This window comes from Rhinopithecus roxellana, chromosome 5, assembly GCF_007565055.1.
Source record: "Rhinopithecus roxellana isolate Shanxi Qingling chromosome 5, ASM756505v1, whole genome shotgun sequence".
In the NCBI taxonomy this organism is placed as follows: Eukaryota; Metazoa; Chordata; class Mammalia; order Primates; family Cercopithecidae; genus Rhinopithecus; species Rhinopithecus roxellana.
Genome location: NC_044553.1, coordinates 57199085 through 57226794, shown reverse-complemented (window position 1 = coordinate 57226794; position 27710 = coordinate 57199085). Strand labels below are relative to the sequence as shown.

Sequence of the window (27710 nt, the reverse complement as noted above, 5' to 3'; positions counted from 1 at the left end):
ACCGAAAACACATGCACTTGTATATTCACTGAAGCACTATTTACAACAGCAAAGGTATTGAATTAACCTAGATGCCCATTCAGTGGTGGATTGGATAAAGAAAATGTGGGCCATATACACCACGGCATATTATGCAGCCAGAAAAAGGAATGAAATAATTTCCTTTGCAACAACATGGATACAGCTGGAGACCATTATCCTAAGCAAATTAATGCAGGAACAGAAAAACAAATACCACATGTTCTCATTTATAAGTGGAAGTCAAACACTAGGTACAAATGGACATAAAGCTGGAAACAGTAGACACTGGGGACTACCAGAAGGAGGAGGAATGGAGGGAGGCAAGGGTTGAAAAACTACCTATTGGGTACTAAGCTTACTACCTGGGTGATAAGATCATTCGTACCCCAAACCTCAGTGTCATGCAGTATACCTATATAACAAACCTGCACATGTGCCTCCTGAATCTAAATTAAAGTTGAAATTACTTTTTAAAAAAGAGAAATCAAAACAACCTAGCCACTTTGAAAGACATTTTGGTAGTATTAAAAAATATTTTCAATATTTAATATATTTTAATTTAAATGTTCAATTTTTTAAACAAAGTTAAACATAGTCTTACTACACACAGTAATTGAACTCCTGGGTATTTACTCAAATGATATGAATACTTATATGCACATAACTATGTGTGTACTTATATACACACATTCATATGAATTTTTAAACTAACTATTCATAATTACCAAAAACTGGAAGCAACCAAGATACACTTCAAGAGGTGGATGAACAAATTGTGTTACATCAATACATTGGAATATTCTTCAGTAGTAAAATAAAAGAGCTCTCAAGATGTGGAACATCTTGAAATGCAGTTTGCTAATTGTAAAAAGACAGACTGAAAATGTACATACTTCGATTCCAATTATATGACATTCTGCAAAAGGGCAATCCTATAGAGACAGTAAAAGGTTTGGTGGTTATCTGGGGTTCAGTCAAAGGGAAGGAGGGTCAAATAGGTGAAAAAAAAATACGGTACTTTTTTTAGGGGATGAAATCATCTTGTGTGATACTGTACTTATAGGTACATAATGTTATGCATTTGCCAAAAACTTATAGTACTCAGAACTTTACAGTACAAGAGTGAAACTTAATGTATGCAAATATTTTTAAAAATCATCTAGGAGGTTAGAGGATCCCAGGATGGAATGCAGATTGGGACAAGAGACTCTAACTGTATTACAAGTGTATGGGAAGAAAATGTTAATGAAGGAGGTGGGGGAAAGGTGCTGATCTAATAACTTTGGAAAGGAATGAATCATACAGTACTAAATGCAAAGGAAACATCTGATACATGCTGTATTTATTTGATAAAGTTGTTTCCCATGGGGTTTTGAGTTAACAATGCTGATGCAGTCATCACTTGTCCCTGGCTATTCATGGGGGATTGGTTCTAAGACCCTCAAACATTCCAAAATTCATGAATCTCAAGTGCCTCAGTCAACCCTCTGTACCCATAGATTTTGCATCCATGGTTGATTGAATTGCAGATGTGGAACCCATGGCTACAGAAGGCCAACTACATATACATATTTCTTTTTATTGTATATATGTGTGTGTATATATATAAAATCAAAATATATATATATGTAATCAAAATATCAATGCCCAGGAATCCATATGGGAGATATGTGTGTGTGTATATATAAAATATGTCTCCCATATCTACATATATCTATATATAGGATATATACATGAATACCTTTTCTCTGGTAAAGCCTTATATTTAAAGGCTTTCCTATGTAAATCCAAAGTTTCGAATGATTATGGACCAGAAAGTATTCCTGAACAGAAGTCCCCTCACCAATAAAGTCATGATCGAGCCAAGCCCTAACTGCTCACAAATGAAGGTAGCGTTGAGGTGTTTATATGTCTTTAATTCTTACTGTCTCTGGCATTTCTTTATACAGTTTTGAGTCATAAAAATGATGTAGTCATTCTAATTACTTATAACAGGAAAAAGCTCTATTATGTCTAGGAACTTGTGCTCCTTTTCTTCACACATTTTCCATCTATGTTAAAAATGCTACAAATGTTAAAATAATAGTATTCTAAGTAGATGTCACTGTCCACACTATGACAAGAATAAAACTTAAGAGAAACTAACCCATTTTGAGCCTGCTTGCCTAACAAACTGATTTTCTTATGTAGCATAGATAAATTTGATACATAGGTCATCAATATCTTATAGAAATTTAATACCATAAAAGAAGATACAAGTTGAAGGGATGGTTAATTCTAGTCATCCCATTTTTTTTTTCCTGATAGTTGGCATCTGCCTATGCAGATGATGACAGTTATTAAATATTGCATTGAAATTCATGTCTATGATAAAGCAATCTTAGAGATCATTGGGGAATAGAGGAATTCTCTAAGAAGAAAGATCAGAAATTCAAAATATTTTCTGTTGAAGCAAAGCTTCAATACATTTAGAAATAAGTCACAAGAAGGCTGAATGTCTAAAGGAAGAAATGCATCCCAATTCAGGTTTTCAAGCTAACCATTTTTTAATCTTCTCTGGTGTAGAATTTAATTTCATGTACTAATTTAATCATACAAACTTTTACTTGTGCTTTGAATGCATCTATAATATATGGTATATATCTATTATCTTTTATGTAGTTTAGTTATTAAAGTAACTTTCCATAGCTCATAAAAGTAATGTTTTTTTAAAAGGAAATTTAGAAGACTGACAAGATATATTTATAACATACCATTGTACCTCTGCTGCACAGATTGTCATCCAGATAAGCAAAAAGTAAAATAATGTTATCTATGAGCACAATAACTCAATATATAGGAATTCAAATTTTTTTTTATTTGATCATCAAGGAAGGTTCATTTGTCTTCTCTTTTTTGGCCTGTTAGATTACTCCATTGCTTTTTAGTGCTCTCTTCTGTTACAGGTGTTTCACAATTAATTCAAAACCTCCTTGTCAAATTATTTATTCTGTAACTCAACTAATGAAAAATATCTCAAATAAATTAATTGCATACTTAAGGAACACATCTAGACATATTGATCTGCTGTCCTGCCATCCTGAATTGTGAAGATAAGCAGTTTTCAGCTAAGACTGTTAGTGTCTTTCCTCCATCAGTGGAACTTTGGAGAATGGATCAATGGAGGATGTGGCGTATAGTTTTCAGATCTGTTTGGCCAGGGTCAGTAAAATTTCACTTTATTTACAATATTCTTATTTTCTCTTGTTGATTATATGACAGCATACTAAATCAGGGAAATCATAGTGTTGTTGCTTAGTTACAATGGATTTTCATTTTCAGTAATTCTTCAGCAAATAAAAATATTTAAACTTTTTTTGGTATTTTTTGTCATTAAAACCAAAGGACTATCAATGTCTCCTCTTAAAATTAACTCCATTTTTTTAATTCACTTTTGTTTTTGCTTTTTTTCTCTAGTTAACTGCCTTTCCTCGTTCTAAAGTTAGCTCTTCTAAATTTGAATATCTTCTGCAAAAATATTTTCTGGCAATCTACCAATGTTTTCACCACTGATATGTGTCAGCATTCAGGATTTTTCAGTCTGTTGGTTTGTTTCTCTTTGAATTCATCTTTCTTCTTTCTAAATAGCTTCCGTATTACACATTTCTGCTTGATTTTTACTGTGGACGAAGCAATGCTTCCTACTTAGCAAAAATAAATTAAAGAATTCCTTCACTTCCAGAAGCCAGAGAGATCAAGGTGCAATCTGAAGAGTCTGATCATCGCTTAAACTTGAGGGCAAACAAACCAAGCAGAAAGAAGCTTGCTGGTTCCATTAAATTTTATTCTTGCACACTCAGTGAATCTGGAAGATGATTTTACATTTTAACTAACTAGGCTTTTTATTATTTGCAAAAGCTCCAATTTAATGTCTTGACTGAAGATTCTTTAATTCATGCACAAACCACAAAATAGATTTTTTTTTCAGCAACAGTGAGAGCTCAGTAATTCCCAGACTGTTTTGACGCCCAAGAACTTGACATATGACCCATCACTACTAGACCCCCACAACTGCATTAGATTTGTTCAGGATTTTCATATAATTTCCATACCTGGCTAAGGTAGGTCATACTAACATAAAGTCCTAGCATATGTAACATCAAATTTGTTCTTTACCAATATTGTATGGGATCTAAACCTGCTAATATATCCTTCTTTATATTATTACAGTGTTGAAGAACACATTTCCATTAGACATTATGTTTCTCATGTTTGAAGAACATTTTCTCTTGTTCAATATTTAGAAGTATCATGACATGGTAGAAAAGCCTCTAGGTTGATTATTAAGAGGTCTGGTTTTCATCCTGTTATGTCTTGGCTCATTTTTTATGATACTTTTGTATTATTTAAGTTGCTTTTGTTATAAGGAACAGAAGCTCACCTAGCCAATGTAGGAAAAAATAATAATTTTTTTGGAGGATATAAGAAGATACGAGGATAGCTTACTTAAAAAGAAACCAGAAAAACCTAAAAAATAAAACTCAGGGCAGCTTTTGGAATCCTGGTAGCAACAAAAAAGAATCTCATCAGGTACTGCTGATGGGATAAAACAGGTCCAAACCCTCTCAGTCTTCTTTTTCTTTCTTGTTTACTCCTTGCTCTGTCACAAATTTCAGATAAAACATATCTTATTGATCTAAATTGAAGAACATGAAGGGAAGCAAATCCTCTTGATTGATCTCCTAACTAGACTGGACCTAATGGGAGAAGACCACTTCCTTCAAAGCAAAATTCAAGTGATGTTAATGGGAAAAGAGAAAAAGATATTGGCAAAATAACAAAATGCAAAAGAATGTGGCAAAAATAGCAGGTTGTTCACTCAACCTTTATGCTTCCAAAGATGTCACCCCATATTGCTATGGTTTGTTTTATAGGAAATATTAGAAAAGGACCATAATAATTCAACTTGATAATTATATGTGTTTAAATGGGAGCCACTTTCTAGCCATTCTTTCAATGCTTTGGGCCATTTTCTTATTCTCTTATAGTAGGCTATAGATATAGCTTTCAAATTGACAACATGGCATCTAGTTTTATTCATCATCCTCCTAACTGCTCATCTATAACTTTTAGAGTTATTCTAAAATATAATTTTGTGTCTTAGAAGCTTTCAGTGGCTTCAGCATTATCTATAGATAAACATAATACTGTTCTGTAGCCATGTTTGGCAGAATTAGGTGCCCATTCTACTTAGCTATTACAGCATTCTGTCTGTATGCTGTAATATTGAGAACTTCTTTAAAGTTCTCAAATCATGGAATAATTATTGTAGGACAGAGAAAACGTCTGTTTAAAACAAAAATATTTCAGATAATTATATATAATTCTGGCTCTCTTGCTGCTCCTGTTTTCTAAGACAATTCATATCTGCTTTAAAAAATTTGTATAGTTCTAGCCAGGCACTGTGGTTCACGATTGTAATCCCAGCAGTTTAGAAGGCAGAGGAAGAGCTCAGTTCAAGTCCAGCCTGCACAACATAGTGAGATTTCACCTCTCAAAAAAAAAAAAAAAAAAAATTAGCTGGGCATAGTGTTACATGCCTGTAGTCTCAGCTACTTGGGAGGCTGAGGTATGGAAATCACTTGAGCCCAAGAGGTTGAGGTTGAGGCTGCAGTAAGCTATGTTTGTGCCACTGTACTCCAGCCTGGGTGACAGAGTGAGACCCTGTCTCAAAAAAAAAAAAAAAAAAAAAAAAAAAAAAAAAAAAAAAAAAGAGGAAAAGAAAAACTCATTATACTTCCTTGTCTCAGAGGTTCATAGAGGAAGAATGAAAACTGATACATATTTAAGGAAAAACAGCAAAAGTTTCAAAAACTCTGTAAGTTCTTCCATCCAGTTAAAAGGTTCAAACCTGGAGTGAACAGTTATTCATTTAATGGGCCACCTTAATGAATTTGTATATATGCACAACTGACTTGAATTTCGTTCCTCTGTACAATCAAGTGACAAGTGATGTGAATTTTTACTTTCTGGTGGCAACATGGGATAAAGTGGTTTAAGGAGTCTGCAAATTAGAATGAGAAACAAATTTGAAAAAGGTTTTAAGGAACAGAAAGTCATGCAATGTGGAAATACTTTTCGGTTGGGGAATCTTCATAGTATAACCAGTCAGTGAAGATTTCCCAGACAGGAATTGCCAAAAGCTTGTGAGAATAGTTGCATCCAGGTTGGGTGCAGTGGCTCACACCTGTAATCCCAATATTTTGGGAGGCCAAGGTAGAAGGTTTGCTTGAGTCCAGGAGTTTGAGACCAGCCTGGGCAACATGGCAAAACCACATCTCTACAAAAAAATGCAAAAAAAATTGGCCGGGTGTCATGGCACAAACCTGTAGTCCCAGCTACTCTGGAGACTGAGGTGGGACGATCAGTTGAGCCCAGGTGATAGAGACTGCAGTAAGAAACATAAAAGTTAATCTATCATACTAAAAGATCATTGAAATTGTGTCACTGCACCCCAGGCTGGGTGATAGAGTGAGACCCTCTATCACAAAAAAAAAAAAAAAAAAAAAAAAAAAAAAAAAAAATTGCATCCAGTATTTAATTTTAAGTCATTTGCTTTTCCATTTTTCCATGCATTTATTTTTTAAATTATGCATTAAGTTCTAGGATACATGTGCAGAACGTGCAGGTTGTTAAATAGGTAAGCATGTGCTATGGTGGTTTGTTGCACCAATCAACCCATCATTTACATTAGGTATTTCTCCTAGTGCTATCCCTCCCCTACACCCCACCTCCTGACAGGACCCTGGTGTGTGATATTCCCTTCCCTGTGTTCATGTGTTCTCATTTTTCAGCTTCCACTTATAAGTGAGAGCATGCAGTGTTTGGTTTTCTGTTCCTGTGTTAGTTTGCTGAGAATGATGGTTTCCAGCTCCATCCATGTCCCTGCAAAGGACATGAACTCATTATTTTGTATGACTGCTTAGTATTCCATGGTGTATATGTGCCACATTTTAATTATCCAGTCTATCACTGATGATCATTTGGGTTGGTTCCAAGTGTTTACTATTGTGAACAGTGCTGCAATAAACATATGTGTGCATGTGTCTTTATAGTAGAATGATTTATAATCCTTTGGATATATACCCAGTAATGTGATTGCTAGGTCAGATGGTATTTCTGGATCTAGATCCTTGTGGAATCACCACACTGTCTTCCACAATGGTTGAACTAATTTACACTCCCACCAACAGTGTAATAGCATTTCTATTTCTCCACATCCTCTCCAGCATCTGTTATTTCCTGACTTTTTAATAATCACCATTCTAACTGGCATGAGATGGTATCTCATTGTGGTTTTGGTCTGCATTTCTCTAATGATCAGTGATGATGAATTTTTTTTTTTCATATGTTTGTTGGCTGCATAAATATCTTCTTTTGAGAAGTGTTTGCTCATACCCTTTGCATGCTTTTTGATGAGGTTGGTTGTTTTTTTCTTGTAAATTCATTTAAGTTCTTTGTAGATTCTGGATATTAGCCCTTTGTCAGATGGACAGATTGTAAAAATTTTCCCCCATTCTGTAGGTTGCCTGTTCACTCTGATGATAGTTTCTTTTGCTGCACCGAAACTCTTTAGTGTAATTAGAGCCCATTTGTCAATTTTGGCTTTTGTTGCCATTGCTTTTGTTGTTTCGGTCATGAAGTCTTTGTCCATGCCTATGTCTTGAATTGTATTGCCTAGGTTTTCTTCTAGGGGGGATTTTATGGTTTTAAGTTTTATGTTTAAGTCTTTAATCCATCTTGAGTTAATTACTGTGTAAGGTGGAAGGAAGGGGTCCAGTTGCAGTTTTCTGCATATGGCTAGCCAGTTTTCTCAACACTATTTATTAAATAGCGAATCTTTTTCCCATTGCTTGTTTGTGTCAGGGTTGTCAAAGATCAGATGGTTGTAGATGTGTGGCATTATTTCTGAGGCCTCTGTTCTGTTCCATTGGTCTATGTATCTGTTTTGGTACTGGTACCCTACTGTTTTGGTTACTGTAGCCTTGTAGTATAGTTTGAAGTGAGGTAGCATGATGCCTCCAGCTTTGTTATTTTTGCTTAGGATTGTCTTGGCTATATGGGCTCTTTTTTGGTTCCATATGAAATTTAAAGTAGTTTTTTTTTTCTAATTCTGTGAAAAAAGTCAATGGTAGCTTGATGGGGATAGCATTGAATCTATAAATTACTTTGGGCAGTATGGCCAGTTTCACGATATCGATTCTCCCTATCCGTGAGCATGGAATGTTTTTCCATTTGTTTGTGTTCTCTCTTATCTTCTTAAGCAGTGGTTTATACTGCTTCTTGAAGATGTCCTTCAAGTTGTATTCCTTGGTATTTTATACTCTTTACAGCAATTGTGAATGAGAGTTCACCCATGATTTGTCTCTCTGTTTGTCTATTATTGGCGTATAGGAATGCTTGTGATTTTTGCACATTGATTTTGTATCCTGAGACTTTGCTGAAGTTGCTTATCAGCTTAAGGAGATTTTGGGCTGAGATGATGGGGTTTTCTAAATATATAGTCATGTCATCTGCAAACAGAGACAATTTAACTTCCTCTCTTCCTATCTGAATATCCTTTATTGCTTTCTCCTGCCTGTTTGCCCTGGCCAGAACTTTCAATACTGTGTTGAATAGGAGTGGTGAGAGAGGACATCCTTGTCTTGTACTGGTTTTCAAAGAGTATCTTTCCAGTTTTTTCCTATTCAGTATGATATTGGCTGTGGATTTGTCATAAATAGCCTTATTATTTTAAGATACGTTCCATCGATACCAAGTTTATTGAGAGTTTTTAGAATGAGGGTGTGTTGAATTTTATGGAAGACCTTTTCTACATCTATTGAGATAACCATGTGGTTTTTGTCATTGGTTCTGTTTATGTGATGGATTACACTCATTTATTTGCATATATTGAACCAGCCTTGCATCCCATGGATGAAGCTGACTTGATTGCAATGGATAAGTTTTTTGATGTGCTGCTGGATTCTGTTTGCCAGTATTTTATTGAGAATCTTCACATTGATGTTCATCAGGGATATTGGCCTGAAATTTTCTTTTTTTGTTGTATCTCTGCCAGATTTTGGTATCACGATGATGCTGGCTTCATACAATGAGTTAGGGAGGAGTGCCTCTTTTTCTATTGTTTGGAATAGTTTCAGAAGGAATGGTATCAGTTCCTTTTTGTACCTCTGGTAGAATTTGGCTGTGAATCTCTCTGGTTCTGGGCTTTTTTTTTGGTTGGTTGGCTATTAATTACTGCCTCAATTTCAGAACTTGTTATTGATCTGTTCAGGGATTCGACTTCTTCCTGGTTTAGTCTTGGGAGGATGTATGTGTCCAGGAATTTATCCGTTTCTTCTAGGTTTTTTAAATTTATTTGTGTAGGGTTGTTTGTAGTATTCCATGATGGTAGTTTTTATTTCTGTGGGATCAGTGGTGATATCCCCTTCATCATTTTTTATTGTGTGTATTTGATTCTTCTCTCTTTTCTTTTTTCTTAGTCTGGCAAGCGGTCTATCTATTTTGCTGATTTTTTTCAAAAAACCAGCTCCTGAATTCATTGATTTTTTTCAAGGGTATTTTTTGTGTCTGTAGCTCCTTCAGTTCTTCTCTGATCTTGGTTATTTCTTGTCTTCTGCTAGCTTTTGAATTTGTTTGCTCTTGCTTCTCTAGTTCTTTTCATTGTGATGTTATGGTGTCAATTTTAGATCTTTCCTGCTTTCCCCTGTGGACATTTAGTGCTATAAATCTAAACATTTCTTTAGTTCTGTCTCAGAGATTCTGGTATGTTGGGTCTTTGTTCTCATTGGTTTCAAAGATCTTTCCAGCTTTCTTCTGTGGGCATTTAGTGCTATAGATTTACCTCTAAACATTGCTTTAGCTGTGTCACAGAGATTCTGGTATTTGCATCTTTGTTCTCATTGGTTTCAAAGAACTTATTTCTTTCTGCCTTAATTTCGTTATTTACCCAGTAGTCATTCAGTAGTAGGTTGTTCAGTTTCCACGTAGTTGTGTAGTTTTGAGTGAGTTTATTAATCCTGAGTTCTAATTTGATTGCATTGTGGTCTGATAGACTGCTTATTATGATTTCCATTCTTTTGCATTTTCTGAGGAGTGTTTTACTTCCAATCATGTGGTCAATTTTAGAATAAGTCTGACGTGGTACTGAGAAGAAAGTATATTCTGTAGATTTGGGATGGAAAGTTCTATAAATGTCTATTAGGTCTGCTTGGTCCAGAGCTGAGCTCAAGTCCTGAATATCTTTGTTAATTTTTTGTCTCATTGATCTGTCTAATATTGACATTGGGGTGTTACAGTCTCCCACTATTACTGTGTGGGAGTCCAAGTCTCTTTGTAGGTCTCTAAGAAATTGCTTTATGAATCTGGGTGTTTCTGTATTGGGTGCATATATATTTAGGACAGTTAGCTCTTCTTGTTGTGTTGATCCCTTTACCCTTTTGTAATACCTTTCTTTGTCTTTTTTTGATCTTTGTTGTTTTAAAGTATATTTTATCAGACACTAGGATTGCAATCTCTGCTTTTTTTTTTTTTTTCACTTTCTATTTGCTTGGTAGATCTTCCTCCATCCCTTTATTTTGTGCCTATTTGTGTCTTTGCACAGGAGATGGGTCTCCTGAATACAACACACTGATGGGTCCTGACTATGCAATTTGTCAGTCTGTATCTTTTAACTGGGGCATTTAGCCCATTTATATTTAAGGTTCATATTGTTATTTGTGAATTTAATCCTGTTGTTATGATGCTAGCTGGTTATTTTGCCCACTATTTGATGCAGTTTCTTCATGGCGTCAATGGTCTTTACAATTTGGTATGTTTTTGCAGTGACTGGTGCTGGTTTTTCCTTTCCATATTTAGTGCTTCCTTCAGGAGCTCTTGTAAGGCAGGCCTGATGGTGACAAAAATCTCTCAGCATTTGCTTGACTGTAAAGGATTTTATTTCTCCTTTGCTTATGAAGCTTAGTTTGGGTGGATATTAAATTCTGGGTTGAAAATTCTCTTCGTAAGAGGGCTGAATATAGGCCCCTACTCTCATCTAGCTTATAGGGTTTCTCCAGAGAGATCCACTGTTAGTCTGATGGTCTTCCCTTTGTGGGTAACCTGACCTTTCTCTCTGACTGCCCTTAACATTTTTTCCTTCATTTCAACCTTGGTGTATCTGACGATTATGTGTGTTTGGGTTGCTCTTCTCAAGGATTATTTTTGTGGTGTCCTCTGTATTTCCTGATTTTGAATGTTGGCCTGTCTTGCTAGGTTGGGGAAGTCCTCCTGGATAATATCCTGAAGAGTGTTTTCCAACTTGGTTCTATTCTCCCCATCACTTTCAGGTACACCAATCAAACATAGGCTTGGTTTTTTCACGTAGTCCCATATTTTTTTGGTTGCTTTGTTCGTCCCTTTTTATTCTTTTTTCTCCAAGCTTGTCTTCACACTTTATTTCATTAAATTGTTCTTCAATCTCTGATATCCATTTTTCCACTTGATCAATTTGGCTATTGATACTTGTGTGTGCTTCACGAAGTTCTCGTGCTGTGTTTTTCAGCTCTATCAGATAACTTGTGTTCTTCTCAAAACTGATTATTCTAGTTATCAATTCCTCTAACCTTTTATCAAGGTTCTTAGCTTCCTTTCATTGGGTGAAAATATGCTTCTTTAGCTTAGAGGAGTTTGTTGTTACCCACCTTCTGAAACCTACTTCTGTGAATTTGTCAAACTCATTCCCTGTCCAGTTTGTTCCCTTGTGGTGAGGAGTTGTGATCCTTTGGATAAGAGGCAGTCTGGTTTTTGGAGTTTTCAGCCTTTTTCCGCTGGTTTTTCCGCATCTTTGTGGATTTATCTACCTTTCGTCTTTGATGTTCATGACCTTTGGATGGGGTTTCTGGGTGGATGTTCTTTTTTGTTGATGTTGATGCTATTCCTTTCTGTTTGTTAGTTTTCCTTCTAGCAGTCAGACTCCTCTGCTGCAGGTCTGCTAGAATTTGCTGAAGGTCCACTCCAGACCCTGTTTGCCTGGGTATCACCAGTGGAGGCTGCAAAACAGCAAAGATTGCTTCCTGTTCCTTCCTCTGGAAGCTTCGTCCCAGAGGGGCACCCGCCAGATGCCAGCCAGAGCTCTCCTGTCTGAGGGGTCTGTCGACCCCTGCTGGGAGGCATCTCCCAGGCAGGAGGCATGGGGTTCAGGGACCAACTTGAGGAGGCAGTCTGTCCCTTAGCAGAGCTGGAGGCTGTGCTGGGAGATTTGCTGCTCTCTTCAGAGTCAGCAGGCAGGAACATTTAAGTCTGCTGAAGCTGCACCCAAAGCCACCCCTTCCCCCAGGTGCTCTGTCCCAGGAAGATGGGAGTTTTATCTATAAGTCCCTGACTCAGTCTGCTGCCTTGTTTTCAGAGATGCCCTGCCTGGAGAGGAGGAATCTAGACAGGCAGTCTGGCTTTGCCGAACTGTGGTGGCCTCTGCCCTGTTTGAAATTCCTGACGGCTTTGTTTACAGTATAAGGGGAAAACTGCCTACTCAAGCCTCAGTAATGGTGGATGCCCCTCCCTGCACCAAACTCGAGCATCCCAGGTTGCCTTCAGACTGCTGGGCTGGCAGTGAGAATTTCAAGCCAGTGGATCTTAGCTTGCTGGGCTACATGTGGGTAGGATCTGCTGAACTAGACCACTGGGCTCCCTGGCTTCAGCCCCTCTTCCAGGCAAGTGAATGGTTTTGTCTCACTGGCATTTCAGACACCACTGGAGTATGAAAAAAACTCCTGCAGCTAGCTCAGTGTCTGCCCAATGGCCACTCAGTTTTGTGCTTGAAACCCAGGGCCCTGGTTGTATAGGCACCCAAGGGAATCTCCTGGTGTGTGGCTTGTGAAGACTGTGGGAAAAGCATGGTATCTGGGCCACAATGCACTGTTCCTCATGGCGCAGTCCCTCATGGCTTCCCTTGGCTAGGGGAGGGAGTTCCTCGACTCCTTGTGCTTCCCCGGTGAGATGACTCCCTACCCTGCTTCTTGCTCGTCCTTTGTGGGTGGTACCCACTGTCTAACCAGTCCCAGTGAGATGAACTGGGTACCTCAGTTGGAAATACAGATATCATCCACCCTCTGCTTTGATCTCGCTGGGAGCTGCAGACTGGAGCTGTTCCTATTCAGCCATCTTTCCCATGACCTTTCCATGCCTTTGTATTGGACATTGTGTCTATCATTACAATATCCCTTCCCCTCTTCCCTGATTATGTGGCAACCATTTGGTTTAGATGAGATGAACCTTCTTTCCTTCTCCAACAGTGATAGCAAATTAGTCTAAACCATCAGGTAATCTCATAATACTCTACATAGCAATTAGTTTAAAAGTAGTCTAGGCTTAATCCAGTCAACACTTTTCCAGCATGTTCTGAGACAGTGCTGTTTCCTCTGCTTAGAACTCCCATCTTTCAAATGTCTATATAACTTACTTCTACAATTTCTTCAAATTTCTCTTTAAATGCACCTTCTCCATGAAGTTTTCCTTTACTCCCCTAACTAAAAGATAAACTATATCTTGTGCCTTTCTGTGATCACTACATATTTGTATTTATTGACTTGTTTATTATCTATCTCCCCAAAGAAAAATGCAACTGTGTGACAGCAGATGTTTCTGAGTATTTTCTTCACTGTGAATTTCCCAGTTCTTGGACCAATAACTGTTTGTTGAATGAATGATTTTGTGTAGTTAGAGATTTATTTTTCTACCACATACAACCAAAAATCCTAAAGGCTACAGCTCTGATTTAATGTCCATTCACTATACCATTATTGTTATTATTATTTTTAGAAAACTCAGTTAAATATGAAGAAGATCTTATATTTCTGGGTACTTTGGGAAATCTGAGATAAATTATTTGTATTCCCTTTTAGGGTAACTTGGTCACAAAAAATGAAACATTGTAAGAATATATCAAGGAAAGTGGAGCAAAAGGCCAGTAGGAAAACCATGACTCTCCGGAGAAGTCAACAAGTGAGAAAGAAGGCTATGTTTTTAAACATATACAGAATAGGAAAGCTGGCTCACTTAAATATTAAGGGAAGTGTGACAACCCAAGGCTGAGACTGGGTCTTTCCATTTATCATTGATCCAGTACACAGAGAAGGTGTTCAATAGATTGTTGTAGAAATGAAATAGCACTGGAAAAGAGCTTGGAGTTGGGATTGCCACTAACTAGGTATTAGATGTGTTATTTAGTCTGCTTTTGCTAGGCCTCAGTACCTTCATCTATAAAACGAAAGCGTTGGACTTCATAATTAAGTCCTTTCCAACTATAAAATATCCTATAATTTTAACTGCTTATATATGAGTGGAGACATGCACATACTTTCATCTAATGGAAATAAAGATATAGTTCTTAAAAATTTCCTTTGCAAATGTATTTTGGTTAATATAGCTGCCATCAATTTGGCTTATAAAATAGTGTTTTCAATGATCTTTTAGCATGATAGATTAACTTTTATGTTCCTAAAGCCATTTCCTCTGAATGCTGCTGAATTCACACTTCACTAATGGCAAGGATCCGATTAGAACTAATTTCATAGTGATTCTTTGACATTTTCAAACACAAAAATGTGTGTGCTTTTCTGAATAAAAGTCAGAGCATACCATAAATTGTAAAAGTTACTATTAAAGTTCAGTCTAATATTGGATAGTAGTTATGAAAGTAAAAGTGCCTGAAAGGCTAAATTCTTGCAAAATGAGTTTCTTTAAAGTTTTTCCATCCTTCATTTCTTTTAGTTTTATCTCCCATAATTCTGTACACCCAGATCCACTGGACCTGTTTCCAGACTTCTGTCCCTGTCATTACCCACTTTGTCAGTTCCTCAGCTTCACTATTTGATAAAACTTAAAGAAGCTGATGGTGTTTAGCAGCATAGGCCAACAAGTCAGCCTCTCTCACTCAACAAGAGTGAGAAGTCAATGCAGAAACTCAGTCCTGTGGATAGGGCCTATATAGGAGAGAACAGAGAGAACAGAGACTTCTAAGTGACATAAGCACCAGCAGTTTTTCCCTAAGTCCCAAATTAATGAATCTAGTACAAGGAAATTTGGGGGAGAAACACGGTATCTTAACATTGGTGACTGGACCACTTGATTATATTACTAGGAAGTATGACAATTTCAAATCTACTTCAATGATGGAGTTTTGCTTCTGGAAGAATTCTTCCCTTGGCTGGACTTAAGTCAGAAACTAAATGATGGTTCTACAATAAGAATTCATTAGTGGAACAAGCCAGAGAAAGTAAAGGCAGGAGGAAGAGGGGAGCTAAAGATGCCTTTACTTTTATCATAAGGAACCAGTGAGGCAGACATAAGAAGGAACAGTAAGGTTTAAGTGAGAGTATAATTGCTGAGGCTAAGGAAGTTGTTTAATAAGGAGTATAGTTAATAATTTTAGTGAATTTCCATTTTATTCCTGAGTTAAAATTTTAATTTATGGTGTGTCAAAAATGGTATAAATTCAAAACTATTTTACAAAATCTATTAGAAAGGGGTCAGATTTCATACTGACACACAGTTGTTTCTTAAAATAAAAATTCAACACAAGTTTTCTTTTCCTTCCCCAAACTGAAATAGATTTTCCTTTTCTCCCTCTTTTTTTTCTCTTCTTTCCTCCTTTCTTACCTTCCCTTCTCCCTTTCCTTTGAGTCCTGTAGGGCACAGCTGAATTTTATGTAGGGGCCACGTTGAATGTGAAAGACAACGTGTTCAAAACTGCACTCGTATTCAGTGAGTAAGTAGCTCACACTATGAGAGACCTACTGAGCTGATGGGGCATTCAGGTCTCCCATCTTGTGTTCATTTTGGAGTACATGTTTAATGACTGGAATAGCACATAAATTACCTGATTACTTTTGTATTTTTTTCTTTTTATTTTTGTTCAGGTGTGCATAACTGAAATTTCAGAAGTTCAGCGCTATATGATATGACTATTTTATCATGCTGAAGAGAGGCTAAGAACATGGACTAGGAAGAGGCCATTTTAATGCCTATTTGGGTGGTTATAAGTGACATCTGAATAAAATTTATAGATAATATTGAGGAAATGTGAGCCAAATAACAGAGCTCATTAAGAAGAAGTTTCTGGATCTGTTAAAGAAAGAGGCAATTATTGACAGAATTTTTCAAGAGCAGTGTTCCTTAAACTTTGGAAAGCCTAATTATCTCGAGCATTTGGGTAAAAATACAGATTCTGGGCCTCATTCCAGTAATTCTGATGCAGTAAGATCACAGTGGAAACCAGAAAAGAGAACTTTAAGTGAACAAAAGGTGTTTGGGGTGCTGGTGTCCTCCAGTTTCGTTTTGAAGATCCAGGTCTTGGAAAGAGAAGAAAAGACAATGATCATACATTGGGGTTAGTTTTGACAAGGTAAATGGTGAGTTTTCTCCTGAAGGAGAAGAGATTTTTAAAATGAGATTAAGAAGGAGCTAAATTGAGGTTAGAAAGAAGACAGTGGTGTTAATTTGGAAGATGAAATAGGCTGAAAGATGATCTTTCAGTAGTCAGAGAATGGTAAAGAGCAACCATGGGAAGTGTGAAAAGCATGGGTAAGGTTTGAAATAGCTCTTATAGGTGAGTGATTATGGCAAGGCACTGGGTCTGCTTGGGTCTTCATAATTTTATCTGTTAAATGATGAGATTGAAGCATCATAAACTTTGAGGCCCTTCTCAACTATAAACAATTGTTCAATTCTTCTATGTGAGAAGTTTCCATCAGCACATCATCTCTGAGTATAAAGTACCGCTATCCATAATAGTTGTGACAGCAGGTATTTTCCTCCAGGCTCAGAGACAGGTCCTCTGAAGTCAATAGGTTTCCATCTGAAGGAAAAAAGATTTCAACTCTAATCTCCATACTGCCTAACCTCCATTTTGACTCTAAGAATTATTTTCCTAAAGAGTGAACAATAAACATTGTTAAACAGCAGTGATTAGCCAGTTTAAAATTGGGTAGTATAAACTTTTGGAAAATTGAGTCTGTAAGATTCTACAATGTTGTCCCATTTTGGCAAGCAAATCAGTCAGTAACTTGAAAGGCAATGATCTACCTCTAAATTCTGGATTTTTAGTTTTTCTTTTTACTGCTCTTTTTCACTACAGGCATGAGGTTTTTGTTGTTACTCTTGTCTTTGTTTTTCGTGTCTCATCTCTTAACTTGACTCTCCTTATTGATGTTAACCAGGAATGTTGGGAAACCAGTTATACAGCATATATCATATCTTTCTTGCATAGAAATAAAAAGATTTCAACAAGTACTTAGTTAAAAATTGCAATCCATTCTACTTTTGACTTAGTTATGGTAGGTGGCAGCTCTCTGATCTGATGCTGATGAACAGATTGAATTATAAATACAAAGCTAATATTTGTTGAATGCTTACTATGATTCAGGCCTCTCTAGTATCAAAAGAGAGTGCCCAAAGGGTGCCCTGGTATATAGAAAGTATGATATTTAATTTTGTTAACTTGACCAGGCTATGGATACAATGTTTTTGTCAAACACCAGTCTAAGATGTTACTATGAAGACATTTCTTCAATGTGATTATCGTTTCAATAAGTGGACTAAGTAAAGCAGTTTACCATCCATAATGTGGGTGGGCCTTATCCCATTAGTTGAAGGCCTTAAGAAAAATGACCAAAGTTTCCCAAAGAAAAAGGAATTGCGCCTCCAGATTGCCTTTGGATGCAAGACTGCAACATCAACTCTTGCTGGAACTTCTAGCCTAACAGCCTGCCCTGCCCTGTGAATTTCAGACTTGCTAGCCCCCATAATCACATGAGCCAATTGCATAAAATCTCTCGCTCTGTGTATGTTTATACATATATGTGTGTGTACGTATGTGTGTGTGTATATATGTGTGTGTGTATCTATATATACATATATATGCATATGTATATGTATATGTGTGTGTGTATATATCTATCTGTGTTTATGGTATATATGTCAGGGTTCTCCAAGAAAACAGAATCAATAGGAAAGCATATATATATATATATATATATATATATATATATATATATATATGGGTGTGTATATGTATGTGGGTGGGTGTGTATATGTATATATATATAATCTATATATCTCCTGAAGAACCCTAACACAGAAGGCAATTTATAAAACATGGAACCTCCTAATGAATCAGTGGCTTCAATCTATTTGGGATGAAGAACATTGCCAAGACTCAGATGAAAGGCACAAACATTTTATCCAGGAAAATGTGTTTGTAGGTACATACATATGAAATTTTGCATACCTATTCATGCAAGGTATCCAAGGATTAATCTTTGTACTGGTTTTAGATATCAAACTGATTTGTTTCTAAGTAAAATGCAATGAGACCATCTAGGTTGGAGGTCTTATTGATTTTCACTCAGATTGCAGATAGAAGTTAAAGGCTAAAAATGTGCTGGGCAGACAAGAATATTATTTACAATCTTCTTCTGGAAGGACCTGCAACAAAACAAAACAAACAAACAAACAAAAAAAACTGCTTCTGTTGATGCACTTTTGAAGGACATTAAAATTGCAAAATGCACACATCCTGAGGCAGTTTCCTTGCTGGCATAGGGTATAAAGCCAAAAAGTTAATGGGAAGGGAGGGCTCCCATATGACAGTTGATTTGACACAATAGTTTTACCAAACACTCAGAAACTCAACTACAGGAATGAGCATGAGAAATAGGTAAAAAGAAGAGCAACCCAAATAGGCACTGATTCTTCATCCCAAATTGCCAATGGAACATTGCATAAATTCCTCCCAGAATCTAGAATATGCCTATTCTTTGTTTCTCATTACTTTATGGGAAAGTATTCCTTTCAAGATGATTTTGTAGATATTTCAAAGAAAATTTTACAGAGTTGATTTTCAAAGGGCTACTATCTCAGGGATGATCTTTGACCCATAAATATGAGCAAAAAGTGGCTGCTAGGGATTAGTACAAAGAGGGCTCAGATTCTGTAAAAGTTTAGTAAAACAACAACCAAAAAAATGTATAAAATAGAGCAACACAAAATATGAAGGATATCATATGTTGAATTTAAAAGATCAGAGACCTTCTAATTTAAATATTTTGAAGGTTAACTCATTTTGGCATATATCAAAAAAATCTTGTCCTGTCATCTCAACATATATATGTACGACTTCTTCATAAGTCATTGTACTTTAATGTAATGCTGTACTGTTATCAAAAATATTCAAACCCTCGCATACGAAAATTATAAGCTGAGAAAGGAAGAATGCTATCATAGCATTGTGTATAGTTTTGCAATGAATTTAATGCTAGGCAAGTTCAGGCATATCTAAAGGTGGAGGCTGAAATTATAGTTTAAGATTTTGTTAAGGATTGGCAAGTCATGTTATAACAAATTCTTTGTATAACATGGTACAATGGTTAATTTTATGTGTCAACTTGACTAAGCCACAGGATACTCATATATTTGGCCAAACACTATTCTGGTGTGTCTGTGAGGGTGTTTTTGGATGGGATTAACATTTAAATTGGTAGAATGAATAAAGCAGATCGCTCTCCCTTTTGAGGGTGGGCCTGGGTCAATCAGTTGATGCTCTGACTTAAGCTGAAACATCAGCTCTTCCTCGGTCTCAAATCTGTCAGACTTCAGACTAGAACTACACCATTGGCTGTCCTGAATCTCTAGTTTAGTGACTTACCATGCAGATCTAGGGACTTCTCAGTCTCTATAATTGGGCCAATTCTTTATAATAAACCTCTTTCTCTGTCTATGTATATACGTTCTACTAGTTATGTTTCTCTGGAAAATAAAGGCTAATACACATAGTATTAAAATAGTTTTAGCATTTCTTTTAAATTTTGGATGCTTCTATGTTTTCTATGACAGTGGTATTGTAGGCTTTATATTCTTACATAACGTTCATATTTATAAAGATTACGTTTTTCAAATGTTTAAAATTATTCTTAAAACTAAAATTATTGGTAAAATATGAAAAACATGGAAAGAATCTTGTGATAAGATTGATCTGGTTTAAGATGATGTAAGATGTTGTATTATGTTAATAAGGTTATTCAGTTGATGTTATCTGCATTAATAAAAACATAGAGTAAAATATTTTGCCAGAAATTCTACAAAATCACTAGAAATTTAAAGACAAAATATGGCAAGAAAGATAAAGACAAGTTATTTTTGTTGGGATCATTTTTATGGCAATAAAAATTACTCAAATCCTTGATGTGTTTATGCAGTGAAATTTTGAAAAAGAGCTTTACAATCTCTGCCAAGTTACTACATCATGAAACGAAACAAAGTGAGCATAAAAATAGGCTTTCAAATTCTTTCAGAACAAATGAAACAGCTTAATGTTATTGAAAATTTATGCAAACACAATTTGAATCTGATGCTGAAAATGCACTTATTAAATGACATTCTATTATATTGTAACAATTAAATTAGATTAGCAGGCAGCTACAAAAATACAATTAGTACATTGTCTGAAAATGAAGCTAAGAGAAGAATGTGCATACAAGTTATTTGACAATTAGTTTATGGACTGACATATGTGAAATCTTTACAATTCAACTGGACAAGAGAAAAAATAGTTTAGAGTTCCCTATTTGCTTATTTTTATATGATATGTGATATAAAGAAACATTACTTTGCAAATCACTTGGCACAAACAGAAAAAGAAATTTGGTTTAAAATTGTTAGAAAATAATTCATTAAAAATCAGCATATGTTCTCCAAATTTTAAAATATAACACAGATGAATATTTTATTATGAAGATTTAAGTTTCAATCTGTTTATCCATGCTTTTTCAAAATGAACACAGCTATATTTATATGCCATACTCTAAGCGAATTCATGTGTTAAGTGGTATTTGTAAATATTATCTCACTTAATATCCTATGAGGTAGATATAATTAGCATTATTAATTTACATCTCAAGTAAACGGTTTAAAGAAGTCAAGGTCAAATAGCAATTAAATGGGGGAGGCAGAGCTGTAGGTGCAGGTCGTTCAGTCTTCAAACCTTATGCCTTTAACAACTATTATATTATAACTTGTAAGAATTCAACTTTGAAATAATAGTTTTCTCTAAATCCTCTTTCATGCTTGTGGATCGGTTAAATTAAAGTGTGTCATGAGATTGCAAAGCATGTCATTCAAAACTATTACATTTAGAAACTAATTTTCTATGTGAATTCAGACCTCTTCTAAAGGTAAACCAAATTAAATAAAGAAATTAATTAAATGTTGATGTTGAGGCTACTGTGATATACATACCAATAATTTAAAAATTTATAGAAACACTGTCATTGTTCTCATGCAATTACTTTCCATTAAGTAACTATTTTAAACTTAGAAAATGTGGTTGTACTAAAGTTAACACTTTCATCTCTTCATTGAATTCAGCTTAAGATTTGACTTGAAAAATTACAGATTTTATACAAAATGAACATTTAGTTATGACAGCTTCTCTATTATCTCATATTTATGACAAAGACCAGTATACATCCCAAAATTATCTCACATCCAGGTCTTCAAACTGAATCCTGAATTCTTATCAATGAATTGTGCTGTTTACAGATAAGTTAGTCTCAATATATCAAAAATATTTAAATAATCAAAGTTTTATAAATAATAAAAGAAATCAAAGTAAAGATAACCAGTAGTTTTTTCAAGAAACAGTTAACTTTAGATTATCAGTAAGAGCATATAAATTTTTTATTAGAGATTTACTAGGCTATCAAAAATAAAAGTCTTTCTGTTTGGTTTTTATTTATTTTAATTTCCTATGTAATTTGACATGTTGCATTTCAGTTTTGCTGCAAATGTAGATAGATAAAACTTTTGAACCTTTTGCTTATTCGATAATTATTTTTAAGAAATCACCTTCACCTGCATTGTGTTTCTATTTGACTATAGAATCATATCATTCTCTACCTCAAAAATAGCTTCTTTCCTATAATCTATTCTTTCACAATTATAGTATCTGGAATTTTATACTTTCCCCTAGTGTTTAAAGAGATTATTTTCATGTTTTTCAATCAGATAGTGCATAAAACATTTCACGAGCCTTTAAACACTGCTTTGTTCTCAATAGCAGGTTATCAAAATAGAAAGCTCTATGATTAGTGGTATATATCAAATCCAAATAACAAAATATATGCAATAATTTCTTTTTTATCTTCATAATACTACATGGCCAATTTCACATTCAACCATGTCAGAATTAGCTGTGACCAAAATATGCAGAACATCAATTTGTAATGGCTTGTAAATATAGGTTTACATGTTGTGGGATTAATATTTTTCATGCACAGCAAATCAGAGCAAACATATTATCTTCAGTCATGTCAGACCCTGACAATGTCCTATTCACATGCCCTTCACAATCAAGACCAAGACATTCACAGTTTGTAAAGAGACTGAGTTGATAGGGGACAGAAACTGACAAGCACCAGATTAAGGTATCATTTTAGAGATCCTGCATTTATGATTTATATAAAATTTATAAATCAGTGTATCCAAAATTACATTTTTAATAACAGAATGATAGTATGTGCATCTCTTTCAAACCACTAAAGAAAACAAGCCTATTTACCTTTTCCCTACGTAATAATTTCCTAGTTAATAATTTAGGAATTTTGTAATATTTATCATAGTTTAAGCTTATTAATAATGACAAACATAGTAAAGACACCTGATTTGAAGTAGAAAAGAGGGCTTCAAAAAGATACCTTGGAGCCAGATAGACTTATTAGCTGGATGACTTTGACCAGTTTCTTAATCCTCTAAGCAGCCGTTTTTAAAATCTGAAATCTGAAATAGGAGAATATTAAGGACTACCTCACATGTTTTTATGAGGACTAAATTTTTAATCAGTACAAAATTGCTAGTGCAGTCTGTCTGGAAGTAGGTACAGTACTCAGTAAACATTCATTCTCTGCCCTTGTTTTTTCAGTGTTTTTTGCTTGATAACTATCTAGAATTATGTTACCCAATATGGTAACCACCAACCATGTGAGTGTATTGAGCACTTGAGGTGTGGCTATTCTGAAATGAGATGTGTTGCAAGTGAAAAACATATACTAGATTTTGAAGACTTAAAATAAAAAATGCAAAATATCTAATTTAATATTTAGATTGATTATATGTTGAAATGGTACTATTTTATATATACTACTGTGCATGAAATATAGTATTAAATAAATTTCATGTTTCTTTTTATTTTTCTTAACATACTGCAAGAATATTTTAAATTACACATGTATTTGTGTTTCACATTGTATCTCTATTTAATAGTGCTTACCTAGAAATGAAAAGATTTTAGAATTCTAAGATTTTAATAAAATTCCCAATTTATAGAAACAAAGTTTATGCTTTTATATTTTAGATTCCTTGTAGAAACAAATAATATATTATTACAATCTTATAAAAAGCAAATCAAATCATATCAGCTAACAAACATTTAGAGTTACAAGGTAAAAAGGAGTTTTTGTCTACTACAATTTAAAAAATGGGAATAAAGTAGAAAAAAATCATCATATTGTTATCCTTGTTCTCCCTGCCTTGAATATAATGGCTGTATAGGGCATCGCTCAAGCCCATATTCTTTACAGCCAAAGAAGTCAAGTGTTCTCCTGAACTACCTAAGATTTATTGAGGTCTTGACCAGTCAGATTCCTTAACCTAGAGAGGGCCACAGCCAATTTCTCAGAAGGTAGAGACAGTGACAAGAGGAACTGCTAGTACTAGCTATTCTGAGCAATTTCTACACACTATAATAAAGCATGCTTTGTAAAAGGCCAGTCTGCTCATGTCTTTTTCCTTCTTAAAATCTTCAATTACTCCTCACAGTTTTTAAGAGAAAGTTAGAAGTCTAGTTTCTTGAACAGAAGTTTCCCTTGTTAACATATAAAATTGTTTTTTTCTCCTTGTCCCTATAAAGGTGTGGAGCGTCACAGGGGTAGGAGTCCTCTCTGCCTCATGCCTGCTTTAGGCCATACAGTCCAGTCTTACCTGGCCTAGCCACACTTGTGGTGTAATTAGAGCATGTGAAAAATGTTTGCTTTGCTATTATGCTGCTTGTAAGTTTTCTTTCCCCCACAAAAACATTCTTGTTCTTTATACCTGTCCTCTTAGCATGTATGTTCCTGAAGAGACAAATACATAGTAAATAAGAGAGATATCTTAAATATACAGATTTAGATAGTGGTAACTGCTAAGGAAAAACAAGTGTTGAAGAGGAATAAGAAGTGCTCATTATAGAAGTCTGGGTTTTAGATGGGATGGTGCTATGGTCTGTATGTTTGTGTCCCCCCACCAAATTCATATGTGGAAACCCAATCACCAAGGTGACGCTATAAGCAGGTGACACCTTTGGTAAGTGATTAGATAATAAGCTCACAGCTGTCATGAGTGGATTAGTGTTCTTATGAAAGAGGCTCCAGAGAGCTGCCTTGCTCCTTTCACCATATGAAACAAGCATATGACACAGCAAGAAGGTGCCATCTATAAACCAGAAAGCAGACCCTCACTAGACACAGAGTCTGCAGTCAATTGATCTTGGACTCCTCAGCCTACGGTACTATGAGAAATGATTTTTTTATTCATAAGATACAACATATTGTACTGACCAAAAACAAAAAACAAAATGAAGAAATAGAATAAAAACTAATATCGTTTGCTTCAGCAACAATAGGAATTATTTCAAACTCATACACCCACATTCAGCTATGTGTTTACTGGGAAATAATATACAATGTTTCTTAATGTGGGTCATGTACAGAGGGTTTGAAAAATACTATGCTGGCTGATAAGAGGACTTCTCAAATGGCATCTGCTATAGAGAAGTGAAGGAAATGAAGAAGGCCAAGAAGTTGTGATAGGCTCTTATCTCCAGGAAGAATGAAAGCCTAGGGCTAAATGAAAGTAGTAAGGCATCCATTTATCCCATCTGTTGAATTAGAGATTTTTTAAAACTGCAGTTAATGACTAGAGTTTCTTATTTTTATTTTGATGTCCATTGTATGCATTCATGAAAGTGTATGGTTGTGTGTATTTCTGTGATTTACCGTAGTTGCCACCAGTAAAAGCCTGAAAAGAAAATATAAAGAGCCCATATACTTATTTTCAAAAGAAGTAAGGAAAATGAGCATAGAAGCCAGTTGCGGAGGTGCATTCCTATAGTCCCTTCTACTGGGGAGGTAGATGTGGAAGAATTGCTTAAGCACAGGAGCTAGAGGTTGCAGTGAGCTATGATCACACTACTGCAGCCTGGGCAACAGAGCAAGATCCTATTTCTATATATATATATATAAAAAATTGAGAACAGAACCCCAAGAGATGGAATGGTAGTGGAGAAGGCTAAGTCTGTGAGAGCTGCTGCACAGTGAGAAGATAATGGAGAACAAGCTAGCAGAGACCTGTGGAAAGAATTAAGATCTGAGCTTTATGAAGGCCCATGTTAGATTTTCAAACCCAGTCCACATAGGTATTTTCTAAGACTCAGTCTTGGTTCTTTGATAAATCTCCCTACACTACCTTCCTCATTAAATATGTCTCTTCTGATTCTGTGGTTATTCTTTTAATGCAGATGATTCTTAATAAATCTCTACCCATAAACACAGTTTTCCTGAGTTCCAGTGTAGCATTTTCAAATGCCTGCTAAGCAGTTCTTTGAATATCTCTTTCATTGTATTATCTGACTCCCAGCCTGAGAACCTAAACTGCATTCAGGACTATCCATATACATCTGGAGAGCTGGCAGTTCAGTCCTATTAGGAATAACTGTGCATAAGAAAATGAAACATCTTTTAGTCTCTCCTAAAGGTATAAGTAGGGAAAAATCAAACTCTTTAAAGTTAATTTTAAAAATAAAAAGACAAATACCTCTACAGTCCAGGTGGTGGGCCACCATGAACCTATACCAACAGAGCAACCAGGGCTAGAAGGAGCTATCCTCCTCTAAGCTCTGAGCAGGAGGGAAATAGAGGGGAACCTTAAGGAGATTTCCTAAACAAACGAAGGCTTTTTTCTTGAATTCAATGATATGTGTTTGTGTTTGGACATTCCTGTGTTTCCTTGTTTTAGATTTTTATTTATTTTCTATAGAGACAGTATCTTACTCTGTCACCCCAGCTGGAGTACAGTGGTACAACCATAGCTCACTGCAGCCTCTACCTCCTAGGCTTAAGTGATCCTCCTGCCTCAGCCTCCCAAGTAGCTGGGACTACAGGCACATGCTACTACACTTAGCTTTTTTTTTTCCTTGTAAAGACAGGGTCTCATTATGTCTCCCAGGCTGGTCTTGAATTCCTGGGCTCAAGCAATCCTTCTGTCTTGACCTCCCAAAGTGTTAGGGTTACAGGTGTGAGCTACTGTGTCCAGGTCCCTGTGTTTTCTTGGAAGAAGTGCTTAACTATTTCTATGTTGTTTCTACTCTGTTGTGCCTACAGACTGTAGTTCTTTGGAGAAACATGAACTACTTTTAGATTAACATTACTTCAAACATTTTGAAATCTCCATCAATTTCCTAGTTTTGTCTTTCCCATTTGGATCTATTGATGCCCTTCAATTCTAAGGAAGGTACACTTTATATTCTTATTTTCATTTCCCATTGAGCAGAGCTAAGAATTACATCAAACTCTCAAACCCAGAATCAAAGCTCCAACCCTGATTTTCTTCATAGCCAAACATGATGTGTAAGCCAGTGATTTACATGCCTGCCCTCAGTGGCAAATTGAGTTGGTTTTACCTTAGACTTGATTGGAGATCTACACCTGCCCAGACAAGATTAGAAGGAAGTTTTAGCAAGGCCATCAGAAAGCCCTTGAGACAAAGTCACTTGTCAGAGGAGTCCCACATCTCCAAGGAATAGGCTTACCTCAGTATCCCTGCCAGGCTCAGCAGTTGATTGAGAGCAGCCCTTGGGAACTTTGACCTCAGCACAAGCACACACATAATTTTAGCATAACAACTGGAACTTTTGGTAAATTTTGGTAAATTATACTTGGTGTTTGGGCTACACTTTTATGGGCACCACTTACCATTCTGTTTCTTCTGGTTAAGCAAGTCTTGTACAATATTTTTCCTAGATAAATTTCATCAGAACACAGCACAAGACAAAACTCTGTTCCACTAGAAATGTCTTTCGGGATTGTAATATTTATAATATATTTTTAGCACAACCATTTAAACCACTTGAGCTTTATAGTAGGATTTCATCATTTGTTTTTTGGCCATGAGTGTATCACCTAAGAGTATATCCGATGATTTGCATAAATTGAGTTATATGTCTAGAAATCACCTGACGTAAAAATGGGCGAAGTCTGCCAACAAAGGCATAAAATAAAACATGCATTATTTGCATTTAATGAACCCATGCTAATTCCTATTGATCATTTGTTTCCAATTGGTCATAAACTACATTTCAAATAGTTATAAATCTTTTATGGAATAATTTCAAATTCTCCAGTATATTATAGAATTCTTTGACTTTTAAGTTGAAAAACATTTTTCCCTTCTTCAACATTTTGGTTGTCTTTATTGTTACTGATAATTTCTCAAGAAATAATTCAATGGTACAGAAATTTTATTTGAAACTTCTTTTTGTAACCTGAGTATATACAGTTCATCAGGAACAAAAAAATATGAAGTAA

The 27710-nt window shown here is 35.5% G+C and overlaps 1 long non-coding RNA gene across 1 annotated transcript in view; it reads left to right on the top strand.

Annotated features, from left to right (window-relative positions):
• Positions 1–27710, top strand: part of LOC115897724 — a 171934-nt gene that overhangs the window by 29866 nt on the left and 114358 nt on the right. The window contains exon 2 of the long non-coding RNA XR_004057509.1: positions 3989–4121. This is a non-coding gene — a long non-coding RNA (uncharacterized LOC115897724). The remainder of the gene's footprint in view (positions 1–3988; positions 4122–27710) is intronic.